Source organism: Festucalex cinctus, chromosome 18 (genome assembly GCF_051991245.1).
Source record: "Festucalex cinctus isolate MCC-2025b chromosome 18, RoL_Fcin_1.0, whole genome shotgun sequence".
Lineage (NCBI taxonomy): Eukaryota > Metazoa > Chordata > Actinopteri > Syngnathiformes > Syngnathidae > Festucalex > Festucalex cinctus.
Window position 1 is genome coordinate 10,679,504 of NC_135428.1, and position 22,414 is coordinate 10,701,917.

General features: G+C 41.1%; 1 protein-coding gene across 4 annotated transcripts in view; it reads left to right on the top strand.

Annotated features, from left to right (window-relative positions):
* The window catches only part of cadm2a (cell adhesion molecule 2a), a 181,191-nt gene that overhangs the window by 23,621 nt on the left and 135,156 nt on the right, over positions 1–22,414 (top strand). The window lies entirely within an intron of this gene.

Sequence of the window (22,414 nt, forward strand, 5' to 3'; positions counted from 1 at the left end):
AGTGGCAATTTTACGATGGTTTTCTTCGACCTCCGACATACGAAGGACGGCCCGCTTAACGGCCTGGTGTGATGTTGTCAAGGAGCCCAGCCTTGATTAACTACAAGCCATCTCACCATCTATTTTAGTCCCGCGTGGTGGTCAGAGCGGGCGATTAATAAAAGTCAAGTTCTCTGATGATTGTTCTACAACGGCTGCTTCAAGCAGCAATCAGTCCATTTTCTGCACTAGTGTGAACAAATATATATTTTGGCATAAGGATTTTAAGTAACTCCAAGGCCCTAAACCAATTCAAGTACACATGATGTGATCCAATGTTTGAAGAAATCCACTGGCAGGCATGTAAGACTTTCTGCATGCATGTGTGAGGAATAAAGATGGCAGACTGCCTCGCTTCCTATGACACAGGAGACAGAAACATTATTAAGGATTTGGAAAACAAAGACGTATTCTAAGCTTAATCAATCACAGGTTTGCTCAAAGGCTTAAAAAGATTTTCAAGAGACTAAATACGTTTAATAACAGGAGACCAAATAGTTTCTGTGAGTGCTGTTCAAAATCCCCCATTGAACACATCCCTTTTGATAAAAGGCTGCTGCCTAAATAAGCGTGAACAATTTGTCCAAACAGGGGTCTCCTCTTACCTCATTTCCCCTCTCGCTTTCAATGATGGTCATGTTTCAGTGCAAGAAAAAAATCGAACAGCCAAGGTTGCAAGCGGCCGATAAAGTATTTCTGCTCATCATTTCGACTTAGTGGGAATGAAAGACATGCGGTTGCAGTTCATCTGACCGCCCCTTAAATTTGACTAGAATGAGAGAATGTTGGCTCTCTGTGACTACTTCAACTGGGTTTCAGTGAAAGTAATACTATTTTTTTCCCCCACAATTTTTACTTATGGGCGTTCCTTAAGTACGCAACGGTAATTTGTGTCACTACAGTGCAAAAACATGACAATGAAATAAGTAAAGCTTCATGATTAGCTAACAGTAAACTCATTGTATACAGACAATAGAGAAAAATATACAAATTATATTTAAAATTGTACGCTGGAATATTCAACTTTCAGTGAATATCTGAGGGTATGGATACGTAGACTCATTATTGCTGCTAAACTGGATATTTTACATCTGAGACATGTTTTAGAGAACGTGAGATATTACATTTAATTAAAAAACGAAAAAAAACAAAAAAAACGTTAGTCACATGATCCACAAGGTCAATTTCAAGGTCAACTAAAACTAAAGGTCAAAAGTTTATTAAAATATCTTCTTCTTACAGTGAAGACTGACTGAATAGTTCCTGAGATATAAGGGTTTAGAGGAAGGTGGCCACGCCCCCTTTTGCCAAAAAATGTCAAAATTCGGCGGGCCATAGCTCCCAATAACCCCTTCTGCGATTGACCTAAAATTAGAGATTTAGTGTAGTGCGATCTCTATGAACAGGTATACCAAGTTTCATTAAAATCAAAATCTGCTTAGTTAAACCCACCGGGTGATTTGGCATGGTTTGTCCTTCTTGAATGATATCGATGTATGCCAGTATGTCATATATTGCATAATACTTGTATCGTGATATCATTATCAGGAGAGTATTTTGATACTATATCGCAAGTCACTCTGACAATCATACCCCTCATGTCCACAATTTTGGTATCGATCTTAGCCAAAAAGCCTCAAATCGATATCATGTAGTTGACTTATGGCTTATGAGATTTTGGCTTAGTGGGCCCATGTCGTGTCACACCAGCCTGTGGCTCATTGGTGCATGAGTTCAATTGTCTCTTTAAGTGTGAGAGGTCCCAGGAAATTTTAGACCATCCCTTCTTTTCTAGAAGTTCCCAAGGGATTAAAAAAGGATCTACCTCAACTAACCTGCTTGAGTGCCAGCGGTCTGGCTATAAATCATTCTATCCTCCCCTTCTGTTCGACACCTCCCTTCTCTCTGTTTTTGATTTCCGCTGTCTGTTCCACTCTTCAATTGTGTCTTAGTGTCATTTGCCTTCGATGCGCAGATGCTCCGACTGGAGAAAGGATTCCTGAAAGTCGCACAACCGAAACCCCAAACGGCCTGTCCAAGAAACGGTCTTATTGGCTTATCGTGTGCTGAGAAGACCATTCCCATAATCCTTAAGCAGCCGGAATCCAGAACATCCATCCCTGTCAGCCATTGTTCAGCTCCGGAAAATGGATAGTGCGCTTTTGGCTGCAGAGGCTGGCACATGCGTATAAACGATGCTGCCTACTGGCTCATGCTTCCATGTATCATTGTTTGTCAAGAACCGGTGCGATCTGACTGGCTGCTCGTGTGTATTTTTGCATGTGTGTCACCAACAGTAGCGCTGTGAATTGTGGGAAGCGTCTTTATTTTGATGTCAGCGGAAGGAAGCTTAACAATGTTTTCTGTCACGATGTTGTAAAATCAACCGACTGATTGCCAGTAATCTAACTATTTCCATTTCAAAAGCAGACTTAAATGGCTGTGATGGACACCAAAGCGTGCTAATTATCTGCCATTTTGTGGCTATTTGATCAAAGGATGGCGTTGGTGAGCAGCAGTCATCACTTTGTACACTCGATCTAGTTGTGACTGGGAGTCGGTGCAGTGCATAAGAATGGAGCGACACGGTTGTAAGTCAGGGTGAAGTTGTTCTCTGCTCTTAATGTTGTGTGTGTGGGAGTGTTGACGGGGGCTTGGGGGTTGTTCCTCTGCCAGCCTGACCAGGGTCAGCATGTCACATGGTTTCAGTGGGTGAGTTGGCTGCCACATGCAAATGAGGCCAGTGCCAGCCTTCAGACATTAGCATGAGTGAGCATTTGCATAATATCAGCTATTGCCAGTGGAAAAGTAGGGCGAGAGAGTGAAAGACAATAGAGGCAAGAGCACAAGATTTTTGCTTTCTTCTTCATCCTGAATTGCTGTTTACATTCCTAATTGGTAAACTGGTATAGCATTTCTCTTTATGATGTGGAATTGATAAGTGTGTCTTGAAGCAGTTGAGATCAAATTGAAGGGACGAGTTTGCAACCTGTTGATGCAACCTCATCGACTTTGTGGTTTGTGGTCTCAAGAAGAACATGACAATGGGACAGACTCCACTCTTGAAAAGTCAATTAACTGTAGTCAAAAGCCCAGCCATAGTTAACATTGCTTTGAAAACATTATAGCTCCATTTAATGCTGATTTTGACCTCTACATAATCAACCTGCTTCTCTTGTATGGCGCCATACAACTTGCTAGTAGCATGTTAATGAGTGCTCTCAACCCTTGAAGAGAACCACACTAAACAATGTTTTGATTGGATGATTGCTCATAATGATATTCAGTGAACCAAGTACATTTGACATAGCCTTTTAAACTCTGAGTTTTGTTGATTTTAATGTCCGCTATGACAGCATTGCTTTGATACGAACGACTGCTTTGTGTAAATGTGGTTTGACCTTGCTACACATTTGAAGCTGACCGTTCTGAATAAACGGGTTCCTCAGGTTCCGACAATACCAACATTTGATGGTTGAAAGTTCTGAATGGCGCTTACTGCAATAATTGGTACGGTGTTGCATGTCCCATTATGTTAAGCTCAGTTATCTCTGTACTTACTAAGGTAATTATATAAAGATATTCATGCCACAAGAGTGTAGAGTCAAGCATGTTTTATTTTCATTGTTTTGATGTACAGCCTTACAAAAATGGCTGTGCAAACGCAGGGTTTCTCCTAATGCTTTATAGGCCCAGACATTGATATGAACTTCCCTGAATCTGATTGGAGTAAGTGATTATGATCAGTTCCAAGTGACATGATGAAGCTAACTAGCAAAACATTTGATGTATTCATTGTCGAGTACACTGACTCACTGTATCTTAAAAAAAAAAAAAAAAAAAAAAGCCGTATAATCACACAATTTTGCTCCTAGCATATTTGTGCGTGCTTGCAATTTGTCTCTAATCAGCCCCTCACACGCCGAGCTGTGCTCTGGAGATCAGAAAGCCCGCACTTAACCATCCTCCTTGTGGCTCAGGTGTTCAGATTCCAGCAGGCACCCCGCCTCACAAACCCCCCGCCTCTGCCTTTATCTGTGGATTGCACTGTCCCTGTAGCTCATCAATTTCTCTGTTTATGTTGCACCACTGCAGCCTGCTATTGTCTCTGGCGCTGTGCAGAGAGACAGTCAGCTGAAAGTGAAAATGATTTCGGATGAACACGCCATATTTTCTCTTTTACTCCATCTGTGTCTCTGGGTTGAATCGTGAGCTGTGGCAAAAGGACAAAAATTCTTACTACAAATCCAGCATATTAATAAAGGACATTGCAACAGCGGCATTGTGTTTAAGATCATAGGTAGGCATATGCTCACATACGCAATACATGCTCACTAGCATGTATAGCATAACTGTCGCATGCAGATTTACAATGAACCAACGCTTGCCGCGAATAGCAAAAATCTGCACACAATTGAAGCTTCCCCCAAAAGACGTTAACAATTGTATATACATATTACAAAATGGCGGGAAAGCACTTAAAACGGAAACGATCATAAAGTATCAACACCATGCTTCAAGATTGTATACAATCATGAATCCATACTACATACGCAAATTTGAGTACAGTCAAACCTCGGTTTTCGAACGCTTCTGTTCTCGACCAAATCGGTTTTCAACCAGAAAATTCGAGAATTTTATGACTCAGAACTCGTCCAAAAAAAATCGGCTCTCGAACTGAAAAAAAGCCGAGCGTACCTGAACGCAACTCACTCGCCGAGTGGAGAAAAGGCTACAAAGCTGTCTATTCCTTAAATGTTCAACTTTAACTGCGTATTGGAAAGCGAGTTCAGGTGACACAACTTACCCTCGCGTTCGTGCGTGTGGCCGCTTGAACAGAATCAGTCTTCGCCAGCAGCGATAGCAGTAGGAAGTCTGGCGCTAGCGTGTGCGTCAATGACTGGTGGGTCCTGTTGTCCTTATTTCTTGTCTGTAACCTTCTTGCCAGAATCAGCTATAGCTTGTTCCTTCTAAAATGTTTGTTACGAATGTTTGGGCGGTGTTTCCTCATCCGCATGTTGCCAGATAGCACTCGTAAGTTGATGTTGCGCTGCTAACCCGAAACCGGAAGTGTCACCATTTAGTTTCACAATAAGAGCACATACCGGAAGTGATGTTCTAAATGACGCTAGCGTAACTGCGCTAATTTAATTTGTGTAAATTGTTTCGGATTTCGAACAATTCGCTTTTGGAAAAGCCTTCTGGAACGGATTTTGTTCGAAAACCGAGGTTTGACTGTATTTAAATTGTTTACCGCAAGCCACCTTCGCATGAAACTTAGCAATAGAATTAGCTTCGTACAAGTCTGAATAACGTGCTTACACAAACGGATGTTGATATCACATATAGGCAAACAAATAGGTGCAGTAGCACTTTACACAAAAATTATAGTCATCAAACACAGAAGTACATACAGTAGCTGCATTGGGTGAGAAGTTGATATACTTTCACTGTCTTTTTGACTGCACGAGGTGCATTCGAAGACCACTCGCAAAACATTCCAGTAAAACTAATCGCCTTAATTGCACAAAAACAGCAAATAGCCAAAGTGTTCAACAAACAGAGGATGGGTCGAGGAAAAACAAAACAAAAGCCAAAAGAAACCAGTGAATTCGTAAATGCCGAAACCACAAATATGCCAGAGTTCACTGTATAAATGTTTAAGGATCTTGCAAAGGCAAGGTAAGGGTTGACGTGTCTTTCCCGTCTTGGCTCACATGGAAAGGAAATGCGCTTTGTCTACGTGGAATACTAAGAACAGCACTGAAAGCTGAACACTGAGAACATTCAAAGGCTGTTTCTCTGGAGATGCTACAAAAGGAATCTGCAATAGGAAGCCATCTTTTCCCTGAACTCACCCACTTCTCACCTCCTTTTCCATTGTCTTCCCGCTGCATACTCGTCTATTCAGCTCCATCGTCGATTGAACAGGTGCCTGGAGTGAAAGCTTACGCAACATCATCCGCTTCACACATGCACACCTACACAAACAAAAAGTGCACATTTTTACGTATGCACGCCGCTTTATCAAAACGGATGCGTAAGAACAAAAAAAAAAAAAAAGTTGGCTAACCATATATCCAGTTTTGCGTCGTGGAAGGGTGTTGAATCACATATTTGAGTTAATAATAATATGTTGTATGTGCCCCCGCTAGTTTAAACACGGCATTCTGATTCTGAGTGATTACTATTGCATTTGTGGAATATGAGTTGAGCAGCAAAATCCACCCATTTTTTATTCATCGAAACGGACGGCCGTTTTGCCACTTATTGTCAACTGGCATTTGTTTTCGTCATGTGACCATGGTCTATGACCATCATTCTGTACTCTGTTTCTGCCATTGTCAACTTGTCCTGGTTAAAGATCCCCTGTTATGAGCTTTGCAGCAATTACACCAATCATCCTCTGAACGCCCTAATTCTGTGTCAAAAGAAATGTTCACAAAATTGTACCTTGTTGTAGAGTTGCAGTCTCCACGAGGAAGGTCTACTGTTAGCCTAGCATCAAACGAGCGGATTTTGGTGGGCGTGGCCAAGGCTCACCAGACTTCCGTGTGTTTTTGACTACAAAATGAGTTGGGCGTGGCCAAGTCTCATCTTTTCCGTGTGCTCCTGTTTACAATCTTCACGTCTGCACCTGTAATATTGGCTCATTAGTTTCAATAGTTGGTCTCGATCCCGGGATAAGTGAAAGATGTTCTGCTAGTCCACGTTTGTATTGTCCCAAATTCCTGAAGCAGTCGTCCGTTAAATGTTTGCCACAAACTGTCAGGGCTGCTAATCCTCCACGATGCAGCTACTGGGATTGACACCCCCGTACCGGTCGAACCATAAGTCCTACGGGGACAATGAACAGATCCCCGGAACCGGCTCGACCTTAGCTTTCCAACGGCATCGGTGCTGGCCCTTCACGACCGTCCGGTCCGGAGATACGGGGCCGCAAAATCGTGGACCTTGCTGTCCTCCTGCTGCTGCTGTTTGTTTGCTCCGGCGGGGGGGGGGGGTGAAAAAAATTGTGAGGGTGGAGCTGAGCTAGTGACGTGTAAAGCCGAAAAAGGTGGGGTCAGTGACGTGTAAATCCGACCTGCTGAAACAGCCCATTTGAGAGTGCTGTTTGAGCTAACGTGACACAAACGTCCATAGGAAAGGGAAACATGGGTCGTTTATTTCACAACTTTGGGGACTTAGTCGGGCTATAGTAAGGCATACTTATGTCAAAATCCCCCCAAAAGTGAACATTTCATATGAGGGGACCTTTCACTAAAAATTAAAGAATGCTAATAATACATTTTGGATTTTGACAATGTAAAAATTCAAGATGGAGCACAAAAACCGATCAAGTGTGAAAAACTTCTGCTATCTCGGCGATTGGGCAGCTGAAAATGTTTTTGGAAAAGGACGAAAATAAAAGACATCACCTTTAATTAACAACCTTTTTTAACATCCGTACATGCCCAATGACAGTGGCAAATGGGATGGATATGCACGGGTACATGTAATCTCGCAGTATGTTGAAGATCTGAGACGGAAGATCTGAGGCATCAAACTGCACAACAGAACAGCTTCTGATTGACTAAATGGTGCTAACGAGAGCATTTTTAACACTTTAAGAGATTTTTAATAAACATCTTTAGGCTCGGTGAGCTCAAGACGCCTTTTATTTATCTTCTTGGTCTATGCAAACACCTTTTGGAGAGCTTGAATCTTAAGTGTGTAATATCAAATACCACATGGCATGCTGCATATTGTGACGGAGCCTGTCCCTTCCTCCTGCTTTTGATTTGCTGAGGGAAAAGATAATTATTTCACCTTTTAACTTGAAATTTATTATCAGAGGGAGATGCAGACAGACAGGTAAATGACAGGTAATTGCTTTTGAGTCAACACTCCGCTTCCAACGTGGCCGGGCGAGATGTGAGGCATCGAGAAAAAGCAGGCGAGGAAAGCAAGATCGAGATGAATTGGGACGAGACGAAAGCGCTAATTTCCATCATGAAAAGGTAATAATTTGTGGCGTTAGTGTTAGTTTCAGTCGAGTGTCTACGACGTGTCAGCTCCTGGCTCGAGGTCATTGTAAGCCACCAGCCATGCATGCTAATTCATTAACAAAACCGCACCCGCGTGGCCTGCGCCTTCTCCAGAATGTCAGTTTCACCTTCCTCCTCTCCTCTCATCATACCAATCGTCCATCCACCATTCTTTGCTCTAACGTCTCCAAATGGTAATCAGAAGTACACAAAGAGTGTTGAATCCGGCACACTCTTTTTCTATTCTAAAATTCAATAGCAGCCTCACAAGAATACAGTACACGGGCACACAACAAACACGCACAATACTCTCCACCCGGCGCCATGAATGATTTAGGAGTATGCACATTGACTATCTGCCACCTGCCATGGGCTCGGATCAGGCGCACCTAGCGGCTGCTGGCCCTGCATGTTAATGGCAGCTGGATGCGGACTTGCATGTTAACATGTCAAGACACTCGGCTAGCTTGAGAGAGTGACAAGGGGTTGACATTATGCGCCCTGAAGGCCCAAGGTGGGATGCAGAGGAAGCTAACCAGCTTTGATAGTGATTGGTGATAGCCGAACACGCTGCAGTTAAGCTAACTGATATGACGCCGTACAAAAAGTGGATTTAGGCGCTGCATCTGTCACACTACGTCCTGTGGTATATCATTATATCATATAGCGCAGGAGATGTTTTTCCAAATGTGCAGTCAGGAAGTGCACAGTGGCTGCTGCTGCTGTTGCCATGTGACTCATTGAAACGCGTGGATTTCCTCTTTGCTGGCTGAAAAAAAATTTCTGTCGTGCAATGAAGCAGGCCACAGCAACCTAGTGTTTCTTTTTAAATAAATTGGTGGCGTTTGGGAAACGTGAATCCACAAATGTTAATTAAATACAAAAAAAAAAAGTTTTTGTTTTGAGTTGGAATAGTGGCACACATGTGCATACCAAGTTGAAGTTTCAGTGCATTCGCATACTGCAAACGTGTTGGGCTTATGTCTGAAAAAGAAAAAAAAAATGGAGCAAACAGATTGTGCTTTGTCTTGGTTTCCACAGCCTGCCAGTGTGTGTTTGCAAGCTAGCGCCTCAGCTTAGACAGCAAAGGAAAGTAATTGAAATTCAGTGTTTGTGTACGGTCACTTTCTCCCCATTAATTTTTGTTTCCAACTCACTTGCTCCTCCAAATAGACTTCATTCTTTTTCAATTCCAAAACACGTGCTTGAAGAATATTAATGTGTGACTTGCCAGCGATTGTCAAGGCTTTGAATACATCACAGGTTTGGCGAGAGCGGTTCCTGAATATTAATTAGTGCATTTCTTAATCGAGCAGAAACTATTTTGAACGGATACTGTAGATGGGTTTGTCCTCAAAGGCAGCCGCCTTCTTTATTGGTAGTCACATAATATTAAAACTTCTTTCGGATTCCGGTTCACTTGTGAATATGACAGTGAAATCTATGGAAAATGATGGAATGCTAAAATAAATTCTTCATTCAAGTCAACCAGCGTCATATGGGTCTTCAATTTTCGATGAAAACAATAAATACCCGAAAATATGCTCTGAAGTTCCCCTCTGTTGGAAGATGTGCTGTTCGATTCGGTCTTGAATGTGTTTTCTTGGTGATAATGTGCTTGGTGCATAGCTGTATAACAGGATTAACCCAGCTGGGCGGAATATCTCTCCCCATCATCTCCCACCGGCAATGCGGAGAGTGTCAAGCTGAGGAGGCTGTCAGTGGGTGGGCGACATATTCCGCACAACTAGAGGGGGATTTTATGGAGTCTGGCAACTGCTACAAATAGGGCACAGGCTGGCAGCTCCCTATCCTCCATCCACCACCCTCTGCCGTCTGGGCTTGTCACTGCTAAAAGGGGAACAAAGCGCAAGCAGCTCAGGGATTTGATTGTTCTTGTTTGCGCGAGGAATGTGTTGTTGGTGTGTTGCGATCACTTTAACAGGTTGTTCGGCAACATCCCCGACATGGGCTTTCGAGCAAAGGTGTGCAGGAAGTTAAAGCTGGCTCATCAGAAAATCTGCTCGCTCCACATTTCCTCCAGATAAACACCTCGGGGATATTCCGATTTGCTTAATGGGAGGGGGAAATATGCTGGCTCAGTGACTAATCCCACGACCCTTAAAGCATGAAGGCAATATGCATGCAAAGGTATCAATGTCAAATATCAGCGCTGCCGTATCTATGAATGATATACGTTGTATATGGCGGGATTGTACGACCAATAATCAACTGAAATGTATGCCATATTTTTGAAGCTCTTCTTCATCGTAGAAATCACAGTTCTGGATTGACACGACATGGTCCAAGTGGCACATCTTAGCCCTCAAGTTACATCGTACCCGACCTATGTCGTCTCGACTTTACGGCACCCGTGCCTTGCACCTTCTTTTTCGTTAATTTCCCACAGTAATCAAGCCATTTTAAAGTTATGTAAAGTTGTGTTATTGTTACCTCCAGTAACGGACATCCATCAAGCAGGTTGGCTCACCATCAGGCGCGTCACATTTCCGTGTTTAAGCTTCCATTAGCTCCGCTTTGCCGTCCGTCAGCAATGAATGGCCGTGCAGGAACATGAATATTCGTATATTGTGTTTTTGAAGTATTTTGATGTAAATATCGACTTTAACGGTGAAATCCGACTTAAGTCGAACTTTGGGTTACATCGTCAGCGTAGGAACGGAACTCGGCTGTAACTCGATGACTCCCTGTACAATCTGAATCAGATCTTTTGTAGCCCAAATGTGAACCTGATGTGATCAAATTTACCCAACGATGGAATAGAGCGATGTGTATCCAAATCAAAAATGGATAATATTGTGTTTTACTATTGAAATGCAACTAACGATTATTTTAATCATGGATTTAATCTGTCAGTTATTTTATTGATTAACAGATGAATCGGATAAAATAAAAATGTTCTGGTTTCCATCCCTGTATTTAAAAACAGGACATTATTTCATATTAACAGTGCAGAAAACAAACTATGACTCAGAACTCTGGCCCTGAACATGTTTATTGTTTTTATTTTTGATTCAACACAAAGATGTAATCAATCTGCTGTGACTGATGAATACGGTTGAGAAGGTGAGGATTTGGAGAATTTCGAATCCAAAAGGTATCTAAATCATTTAGTGTAACTTACCAAAAATAAGCATTGATTCATTAGATAAGCAATTAGTCTTTGCACCTCTAGAAATATGTAGTTTCATTAATTTAAAAAAGATTTTAACTTAAAAAATGTTATTCATTTTACTTGCCATTTTTATGCTAAACATAAAAAAACTGTCACACATCCACTCGTCTGTGAATCATTGCAAGACAAAAATGATAATTTACAAGCGAAAACAATTAGCATTCCCTGCGTGACATGAAGGAACTTTTAATTATAACCCCCTTTGTCAGACCCATCCCAACTCTTGTCACAGTCGATACAAGAAGGCGATCAATCACGTTGGTGGCTAGGAAGAAAAAAAAAGAAAAAAAAAAAAAGAAGAGTAATTTCCTAACATAACAACAGAGGCAGCTGCTTGTGCACACATGCAGATGCATCAAGTGTTGTTGATTGTGCCCATTAACATTCATAAACTGAGTGGCTAACATCCAGTGATGCAGTAATTGTTATCCTGCCAACCACCCTTGCTTATTTCTTTGACTAAGAATCGTGAAAAATGTTTGGCCAGTAAAATAAAATGTCACTTTCTTTTGTTTTAAATGGAAAACCTCCACCTTTATATTTAATGCATAAGTGTCCGACGAGCATCAGACGGGCGAGTTCACAATGGAGCAATCAAGACAATGGCTTCCGATTTTTTTTTTCTTTTTTTTTCATGTCAGCAACAATAAGTGGAAGAGACGGAGGTTGTCTGAGTGTTCTCTTGTCGTTCCTCTCGTCTCATTGCTGCTCGTCTCCTGCTCGCGCAGAAACATTCGGGATTTGCTGCAAATGACACAAAAAGGAATGGCATGAAAAGAATTGCTTTTAGTTTTGACAATAACTAAAAAGATGAAGACGCAAGGTCTTTTATTCGAGTGGAGGCTTACACTTAGGACATTCTATTGCTTCTGTTACTGAGAGATCCTACAAAGCAAACACATAAGAGCTGGAACGGAAGATCCAGCATTTATCTGTCTTTACATTTCGGACGGAATCCAGTCAAGCGGGAAATTGCCGCAACGGTGTGCACTTTTGACATCCCACAATCAGATATTTACAGTGATGATGTCAGCATCAGTGTCTAATGTGAGGTGTAATATATTTGTCTGGTGGTGACAGTTTCAATACAGCAGGCGGTTTTACCATTCTGGTTTATTGGGTTTTGTTACTGTCACAATAATTCACCAACTTTTCTCGTGCCCTAAAGACATGTCGGGGTGACCCTGTGCTCTCCTGTTTTTCGTGAAATTGGCTGTTCTCATCGCTGACCTTTCTCTTAAAAGCAGATTCTGACAAAAAAACATGGCTGGGAATTTGTGTCAGGATCTTTTCCTTCCACTTGGTATCACTGAATTACATTTAGCTGAAAGCTGTCATGAGCCTGAGCTATGGAAGACTGTAAGTGATTTAAAAGGGAAGAAAGAATCTTTGATGTCAAATAGGGGGCCACAAAATATCATCTTCTGGGCCACAAAAGGCCCCTAAGCCACAAGTTTAAAACCACCGCCTTATAGATAGTCCCGTATTTTCCGCACTATAAGGTGCACCGCATTATAAGGCGCACCTTCAAAGAATGACATAATTTAAAACTTTTTCCATATATATGGCGCTATAGTAGAAGCTGCTGTTACGGCATCCATTAGATGGTGCTGCGCTAAAGGGAATATCAACAAAACAGTCAGATAGGTCAGTCAAACTTTATTAATAAATTACAAACCAGCTTTCTGACAACTCCATTCACTCCCAAAATGAATAAACAGCTGTTTTATTATTTTCTCTGAGGTAAAGTATTAGTATTAACTAGCGATCCAAGATGGCGGGATCTTCTGCGCATGCGCGTCACCGATCGTGCAGGGTCACCGAATAGCGTCTTGACAGCGAGACCTGTTGCAGCTCAATATTGATCCATATATAAGGCACACTGGATTATCAGCTTTTGAAAAAATTGAAGGCTTTTAGGTGCGCCTTATAGTGCGGAAAATACGGTATTCACATGACGTCACCGACCCCCCCCCCCCCCCCCCCTATCGACCCCAAGGCCATTTGTTAGGTCAAGCAATTTTGGGGCAAACAGTCGCGCGAGACATTGCAACTCTTGTTGCTTCCTACAACTTGAATCATTCATTTTTTTATTCATTCTGAATTTTCACGAATTGCTTCACAATGTTAAACACGTGTACCATTCACGGGTGCAAAAATAGGGCGAACAAAGATGTGAAACGAGGCTTCTTTTCAATACCTGTTGTGAGACACCACAAGTGTGAATGTACAAAGGAACCGAGTGTCCGAAGAAGAAACGCATGAATTGCAAGGATAAATCGAAAGAATTCCAACCAACACCTTCTTTCATGAAGGACTACAGAATTCAATAAACAATTACTGTTGACATGCTGAAATCAGACGATTTGGACAATTTTTCATTAAAAAATACTCTTATTAAAATAGCTGCTGATTAATTTGATAATCCATTACTTGTCGATTAATTTTGACAGCTCTGTTTGTGTTTGTCCATGTTATTGACTGACAACCAGTCAGATGGAAGGAAGTGCATTATGTAAACAAGTTGACATCATTTGAATGTGATTATGGTAAAGGGGTTGGGGTTAACTGTGGTAAACAAGTGTCCTTATTACACGTCTCTCACGAGAATAGTCCGTCACTACTCGAAGTCTTATCCTTATCCGTGCATATGCAGTATTAACCTATTAGCACTCTGCTCCCGAATGACTCCCATTCATCCTGTAACCATTCACCCTTGGTGGCGCTGCTCTGCTGGTGGTAATCTCATCCCTACCCCGCAGGTGTTCCTAAGGTCCGTGTCGTACACAAAAACACCTGCGGCCATTGTCACAGAATAAATTCTGTGATTATATTCATGCTGCAGGGATGTACGCGACTCAAATGGACAGCAGGATTAGAAAGCCAGCATGTCATCTGTGTTCAAAGCGCAGAGGCGACGGGCCTTATCTCTCTACAAGGGAAAACACACAAACACTGTAATACTATACTGCAAACAATTCGGTTTCGCTGAATTACAAACGTAACGGTTGATTATCGAGACTGGCGTGATGAGTCCGATTTTTCCCTGCTGCATTTTAAATGCACTCCGTCTTACTTTTGTTACACCCTCACAGACCCTAAAAATATGGAGTGCATTCTAAAAGGCCACGAACCTTCCACGATTTGGGCTCTGCTCCGGCGCGCAAGCGTAATTGCACTGCCAGTTGGTAAACAGACACACCGCGGCCGCAGGGGCTGCAGAAGGACACCGATGGCCGCTCAGGGGACAGCAGCCATTGGCTCCCTTGAGGTCACTGATGAGGGCCACATCACTGCCCGGGTCATCATGAAAGGGTCGCCGCCCCCAGTCTGGACCCTCAATTCCATTGTCCAACTAGTTATGTTCTCAGACATTGGAAATACAATATTTCAGCATGATGCTTTTGTAATTTTTATTTTTTTTTAACTTGGTTTCCTTTGTGCATTTACTTGAATACAGGCCATATACATAAATATAAATACTATACACGTCAAGTACTGCACATTTAATCAACTATCAGGTACATAAACATTTTACAAGAAGTAGTTGTTAGTGTTGTTCCGATACCGTTTTTTGGCACCCGATACCGATTCCGATACTCAGCTTTGCAGTATCGGCCGATACCGATACCAAAGGTTTTTTTTCCCCTCAACATGATAAAGCTGTCCTGCCATTGGTTCAGAGCATTCAAGGGGCAATAGGATATCTTAGATCAGCATGCATTGAACATGTAACATATCAGTGAATGTCGTGCACGAGCAAGACACAAGATGCTGCATCCAAAATCCTATATTAGGGTTGGAATTAATGGTATCGGCATGTTAATTGTGAGTACTCACCGATGCCGATACCACTGTTTTAATGCAGTATCGGCACCTCTGCCGATACCAGTATCAGTATCGGAACAACACTAGTTGTTGACTTCCTGTTCGTTAGTTGCCTTGTGACCAATAGAGAAGATGGAGTTAGATTCAGGGTTTCAATTTGAGTTTCGGCCTATCTCTGGTGATCTACTATTGTGGCTCTTTGGCAACCTCTCAGGTTCTGCAAACATTCTTATTAGGTTTATTGAACTCAAAATAGTCCGCTATGAGTGTGAATAGTTGTGGGTCTGTATATGCCCTGCGAAAGACTGGCGACCAGTCCCTGCAAAATCAGCTGGGATCGGCTCCAGCTCACCGAAACGCTAATGAGGACAGGCAGTATAGGACATGGATGGATGGATGTATAGTTTAGTTCCTGGCCTTTGTTTTATAATTGGTCTGGTGCTTGCTTTGTGAAGGTGATCCAGCTGTATATGTCCTAGATCCATCTTGTTTACAGTAACCGTTGTTTGTTTCAGGTTGGTACGTTTGTTGCCGGGTTCCTTTCCATCCCATGTTTCCATGTTAGGCGACGATGAAACATTGATGCTAAAAGGAGCCGCAGTCTTGATTGGAACAGATGTGACATGTTTGTTGAATGACCTACTTCCGTCCCTATTATGAATTAAAATTGTATGATGGCGACTAGAGAGTGGGGTGTGCAGGGGGTCGAACGTGTGGTACACGTGGATGGAGGCGGGCAGAACAAAGCCGACAGGATGTTTTTGTAAATTGTAATGTCCAATCATATATCACAGCATGTACACAATAATTATTGCAGAACAACAAATTGCATTAATCCAGAGAAGCTCCACATATGCAAACGGGTTCGCTGACCGACACGCCACCCACTGAGCAGCAGCACTAATGGCTCTTTAATTAGTTGAGTGCTTTTGCAGGGAGGTATCTGCAGACAGCTGTTCTATGGCTCTGCTCTCTGTAGGAGGTGAGAAGAGGCTCTAATGGTCTGTGCATATGGAACTCGGACTTGGACTCGTGGTCGGGGACGCAACCTGCTGATCTGGCCCCTTTCGCGACTTAGCTGCTGAATTAGTTAGCGTGGGACGACTGCTGGGAGATATGTTTCCACGTTTTGGTATCCGACCGTGTTGCGCCCACATCAGCAAATTTATCCGCCGCTATTTGTAACACTTCTCTCGCCCCCTTATGGCAAAATTGTTTTTGTTTTTTTGTGTTTTTTTTTTTTGATAAATAGGTAATATATTTTCCTCAAGAAAAGTTTTACACAAGCTATGCCAGGAACCCAGCAGGCCTCCGATTCTTTTGTATTCAGAATACGTTTGTACCTTCGGAGATAATCTGTGCCAGGAGCAAAATAAACATCCTAGGAACTCTATTAATGGTATTTTTTGGGGAACAATCCATCCATCCATCCTGCGGGAAGCTGTGGCACATCCCACCTAACTTTGGGTAAAGAGCCGACTAACTCCCTGGACCATCTTGGGCCACCTATCGAGACACATACATTCACACTCACATTTGCACTAGCAAAGTTAGCTGAGTCTACCACTAGATCTGAGCCAATATCACCATCAGATATTTTGAGACTGTCCCCTTTCACCCAAAAAACATCATTTTCCATTGGACTTATTATTCACTGTATTACGTAAGAAATGCACACTGCTTAAGCTCCCAATCTTAAAGGGATACTTGACTCATTGAACAATTTTCGGCAGTGAAACGTGAATAATTTTGCCCAGAATGAATTTGATAACTTTACAATTAATACCTTTAAAAAGTACATTTCTACTTGCTGTCGACTGATGATGACATTACCTGTGCTGAGGAAGTAGGTAACGGCCAATCATGGCTCACCTGTTTTCTGGGTTTGGTCAGTAAACTGAGCCATGAGCAAGTAGAAAATTACTTTTTAAAGGTATTAATTGTAAATGAAAAATAATGAAGTTACCACATTAATTATAGACAAAATATTAACTTTTTATTGCTGAAAATGGCTTAATGAGTCAAGTATCCCTTTAAAAAAAAATAAAATAAATAAATAATAAACTAATAACTATAAGCAGATTATATACAGTGGATGATGACAGTGGACTGGAAGTTTCGTCTAATTTGCAAGGTCAAGGTGGACCTGCTTTAACAAGTTAAATGCATCATTAATAATCCATCTATCCATTTTCTTAACCGCTTGCTCCTCACAAGGGTCACGGGGGTGCTGGAGCCTATCCCAGCTGGCTTCGAGCAGGAGGCGGGGTACACCCTGAACTGGTCGCTAGCAGGGAACATTATTATTATTATTATTATTATTATTTATTCATAATAATAATATTGAACTTTTGAACATTTTTGTATCGACATGGCATTGTATTGTTTTCTCCGGGCTTTCCTTTCTTTATATCATCCTCCCATTCGTCTTTCATCACACTCACTCCATCTTGCATGCCCCGCCCCCCAACCCTCAGGCTCGGCGAGGCACAACTGTGTGTCGTAAGAGATCATATCCTCTTGACCTTGCTCCAGGAGTTCTGATATATTTCATTTCTCATCGATTTTCCATCCTCTACCTTTTTCATTTTTTTTTTCCAACCGACTCCCTCTTTTCCATGACCATCCTTCTTCCTTCACAGAGAATCATTTTCATCTTTCATCCCATACAAACACACTAACAGAATTTCTATTAGTCAGGGAAGAAAAGAAAGCAAGAGGACCGGACAAGATTGCATTTTCCATCAGAGTGAGCTCTGAGGAAAATGTCCACAAACAAATAGAAAAATACAGGTGTGCCGGTGAAGTGAAGATGAGAAAACAGGTAGAAAAGAAAATCAATAAACTCCCACACAGAACTTGTGTGTTTTATGGATGGTCCCTACTTACACAGTGGCCATTTACTTACAGTGCAATAACAGCAACACTTCACTCTCAGGGCATTTCATGCACTTGTTCCACCATTTTTTAATTTTATTTTTTATAAAAGCTCTCAAAACAACTTCTTGCGACCTTGAAGCCCTTGCTAATGTGTTTTGCCTAACACAGTCTGTCCCATTAGCATGCATGCTGTCGCAGGCCACGGGCTGGTCCGCCGTATGCTCCGATAGCTGGGGTTCAGGGTCATCGTTAATGGGAGGCATCGGCATCATGTTTAGTGTCCATGGAGATGACCTGGCTCATGATTCGCGACCCTTCTAGCATATGGACCCTCAAACATATGGAGCAATGCTAGCCATGACTTTTTCATCACCTATGCTCCTTTAACCCTTTAGAAAATCGAAATACTTGGAAATTCCAATTATGAGCCCCAGGAAGGGTTTGTACTACATTACTTAACATAACTTAAGCAATTTTGTAATCCTCATTCCTTGTGTATAAAAAAAAAATGTATTCTTTCGTGTAAAGTGAAACTAGCATGCATGTTTTAAGGATGGGAGGAAGCCTGAGGACCCGACAAAACCCAGTGGGTCAACATAGCCCAGTATCGAACGCTGAAAACTAGTAGGCCACCATGCAGCCCTTCATTATCATCATTACTTAAACAATACTTAACACATTCATTGCCAGCCCAGCAAAAAAGCATCATTTGACGTCTTTTTCCGTCAACGGCAGTGAATGAGTTAAGTGGCCTATTAATGACAATGAAGCTGGTTGGCGTATTTACTTTTTCTAGGCAGTGTGTTCTCATGATAATTTAAAAGCAACAAACAAAAGTCAAACATTCCTTAATTATTGGACAAATATAAAAATGCTATAAAAATTAGGCCCAACATGTATGTAATTTTATTTTTAAGCCGATGCCAATACCAATTTTTAGTGAAAAAAACAACAAAAAGGTCTCAATTAATCGACCGATTAATTTAAAAATAAAAATACAGTAATGTATAATACACAGTATATTTTCTCCCCCAGTACATTTCAATGGGTGTCAATTATACGCTGATTTTGCTGCTCATGGACCAACGGGTGTCAACTGTAAATATGTTGTGGAAAAAAAACAAACTTTATTTTTCGGTTTCCAGAATGTATTGCGTGGCATAATTAATTTAATGAATGAAGTTATAAGGATGTTAATCCTTCTCATATGTGTTTCGTGCTGGCAACGTGTACTTTTCAGTGTATCTTTACAACATGGCAAATTTATAAACGCACTGTGCCGTTCGGCACATAAATAATTTTTCTTCGATTATAACGTTTTCAAAATCCAGAGGAGCCAAAATTTAAATCGGGATTTCAATTTATCAATCTATCAAAAAGGACTGTTAACACAAATGAAATATTACTTTAAATAATATAACTTAACTGTCGTGCAAATTTTAAGTGAATTTAGCTGTTGTTTAAAATAAAATGTGGAAAATAATGAACACCTTCTTTTCCTTACTTGCCCCCTCCACCTCCCCACACCCCCTCTATGCCATAAAACCCCCCAGAAAATAACAAAGTAAAAGTGACACAGCTCTGGGTTTGGTGCATTCCACACCTTAAGTAGCAGATCTGAAATATTGAATGCCTTTGACCGCCTATGGGGTAATAGGAATTCAGTAGACTAGCACAAGTAAATGTCAAACTCTATTGTGAATGGACTTACCCTCTTTAACAGTTCATTATTTTTAAAAATGCAAGTTAAAATAAGCCTTTATACATGTATTTTCTTTGTATGAAATCCTGTTAAATTATAATCAAAGTAGGCCCTCTGGATGGGTGAGCAACAAGAACAGACTCCCTATTGATGTGTTTACGTGATTCAAAACAGGATTATGCAATATCTCACTCCATCTTCCTTGTTATTACAACTAATTAGTCTCTAATTTAGCCATCAAGAATATTTAGCCTGAATGCGTTGCTCATCCTACACTTATGTAATCAGATCAGTTCATGCACTGCCAGCTATAGTTACGGTTACGGAGATAGCAATCTGAAGTATTTCTATTTCCGGCTTTCCTTTTGGAAAATAATGAAAAGGGTGCTTGCGTAAGTCATGGCTTATTACAGTGATGCGTTTTTATTCTTGCGAGACCGATGGGACAGCACAGTGTCAGTCTGTGTCATCTTTTGCATCAAATTTTGACACCATAAAAATATGCAGCAGAATAGGAATTCTGTCCGACACTATTGATAAGCAAAAGTATTCCATATATTTAATAAGTTATACATTTAATTAAAAACGGTTTGGAGGTTTAGTGTAAACGATATCTATCTAGCTATATATCTAGATATCTTTCTTCTAGCTATATATCGTTCTATCAAGTTATATATATCGGGAGAGAGTGTCATATAACTGATTCAATTCCAAGTAGTCTCACTGGCTTTGTTTGCCCATTGTTGTCTGAGAGACATTTTGATGTAATTGATACGCGTTCTATTGTGTCTATTGTGCAGCGAAAGACGCTTTCTGTACGATAATGATTCCTCCCTCCTGCAGTCCGAGAGAGAGAGAGTTGCGAATCCTTGTTTAAATAAGACGAGACAACAAAGCAAGGGAGACATTTTGTATGCATGCGAAAGTCTTATTGACAACAGATCTAGGAGCAGAACAATCCCAACAATAACTCAGAGTAAGAAATTTGTGCAAAATCAATATTAGGACTTTTGGCTTGTGAATGGAGGATGCTGTAATTTATCAAATTGTTATCGTAAAATGTAGGAAAACTATAAATGAAACTATAATGAATGAATATATAAAGAAAATTGACAACTATATAGTGAAACCTCAGGCTATGCATCACACTAATGTCGCATTGCCATAAAAATATGAAATTTGTCATGTTCTGATCTTTAATCGCCACGCAAATTCAATTTTCGTGGATGCATTTCATTTCTGCGGCTGCGCTTTGTGGCCTTACCTAACCCGGCCGTCCCATCGGGGAATAACGGAACGCGGTGGAAAACTTGACCTTTTGTGTATTTTCACGGTTGACTGAGCAACCCGAATCTGGGTGTCCCTCTGGAGAAAGACATGAGTGTTGAGCGCACGCCATGACAATCTATTCCCTGTGTGCTGGTGGTTGGCCTCTCGTGGACGGCCAGCTTTACATCTGACATTTGACCACAGCTCACTTCAATTCCAGAAAAGAGGGATGGCTGATCCAATTGATCCCCAAGTGTGGAATAAACATGTGTGAGGCAGAAAAAAAAGTGCTTTTTTTTTTTTTTAGGTGATATTTAAATATTCATGCCCAAAACAAGTCCCAAAATAAACACCATTTGGAATTGTTAATATTTGCATTCCTCAGACACATATTCAACTGGATCCATTTTTTTCATGGGTTGGATGTTTTTTGTTTTTTTTTGCTTTTTTTTTTTTTTTTTCCTTTCCTTTTATAAGAAAAGACTGGCTCAAAAACAGCCTCTGCCCTCTCATAGTTTATAAAAAATATCATCACAAGGGACATAGCAACTGTCAATTTCATCATCACTAGGGACATAGCAAATGACAATTTCAACATCACAAGGGGCATAGCAACTGTCAATTTCATCATCACTAGGGACATAGCAAATGACAATTTCAACATCACAAGGGGCATAGCAACTGCCAATTTCATCATCACAACTAACATAGCAACTGACAATTTCAACATAAATTTCATCATCACATGGGACATAGCAACTGACAATTTCATCATCAATTTCATCATCACAAGGGACATAGCAACTGTCAATTTCATCATCAATTTCATCATCACAAGGGACATAGCAACTGTCAATTTCATCATCACAAGGGGCATAGCAACTGATAATTTCAACATCACATGGGACATAGCAACTGACAATTTCAACATCAATTTCATCATCACAAGTGTCATAGCAACAGACAATTTCAACAATTTCATCATCACAAGGGACATAGCAACTGATAATTTCAACATCACATGGGACATAGCAACTGACAATTTCATCATCAATTTCATCTTCACAAGGGACATAACTGCATAGCAACTGATGACAGCAACATCATAACAAAAAATGACCCCATGACACAACCCAAAATATGACCCAACCTAAAACACAATCGTAACAGAAACAGTTGTTTGGAGATGGGAAGTTTCCGTCTCACAGGGACAATATAAATTGTATCAAATAATTACACACCTGTCCTTATTTTGTGTTTCGCCTTAAGGTACTGTGTTTGGAGAAGAGTTCTTGGTTTACATGTGCTCAGTTCATTATAACAAGTAACATTGAGACATGAACAAATGTGGGTCTGTCTATGCTGAACGTAGAACAGGAAGCAGCTCATTTAAATGTTTCACACCATTAAGTGCACGGAAGACGCTCTGTTGCTCTCGCTGCATCTTGCACTGTATTATTCTTTAATGCTGAC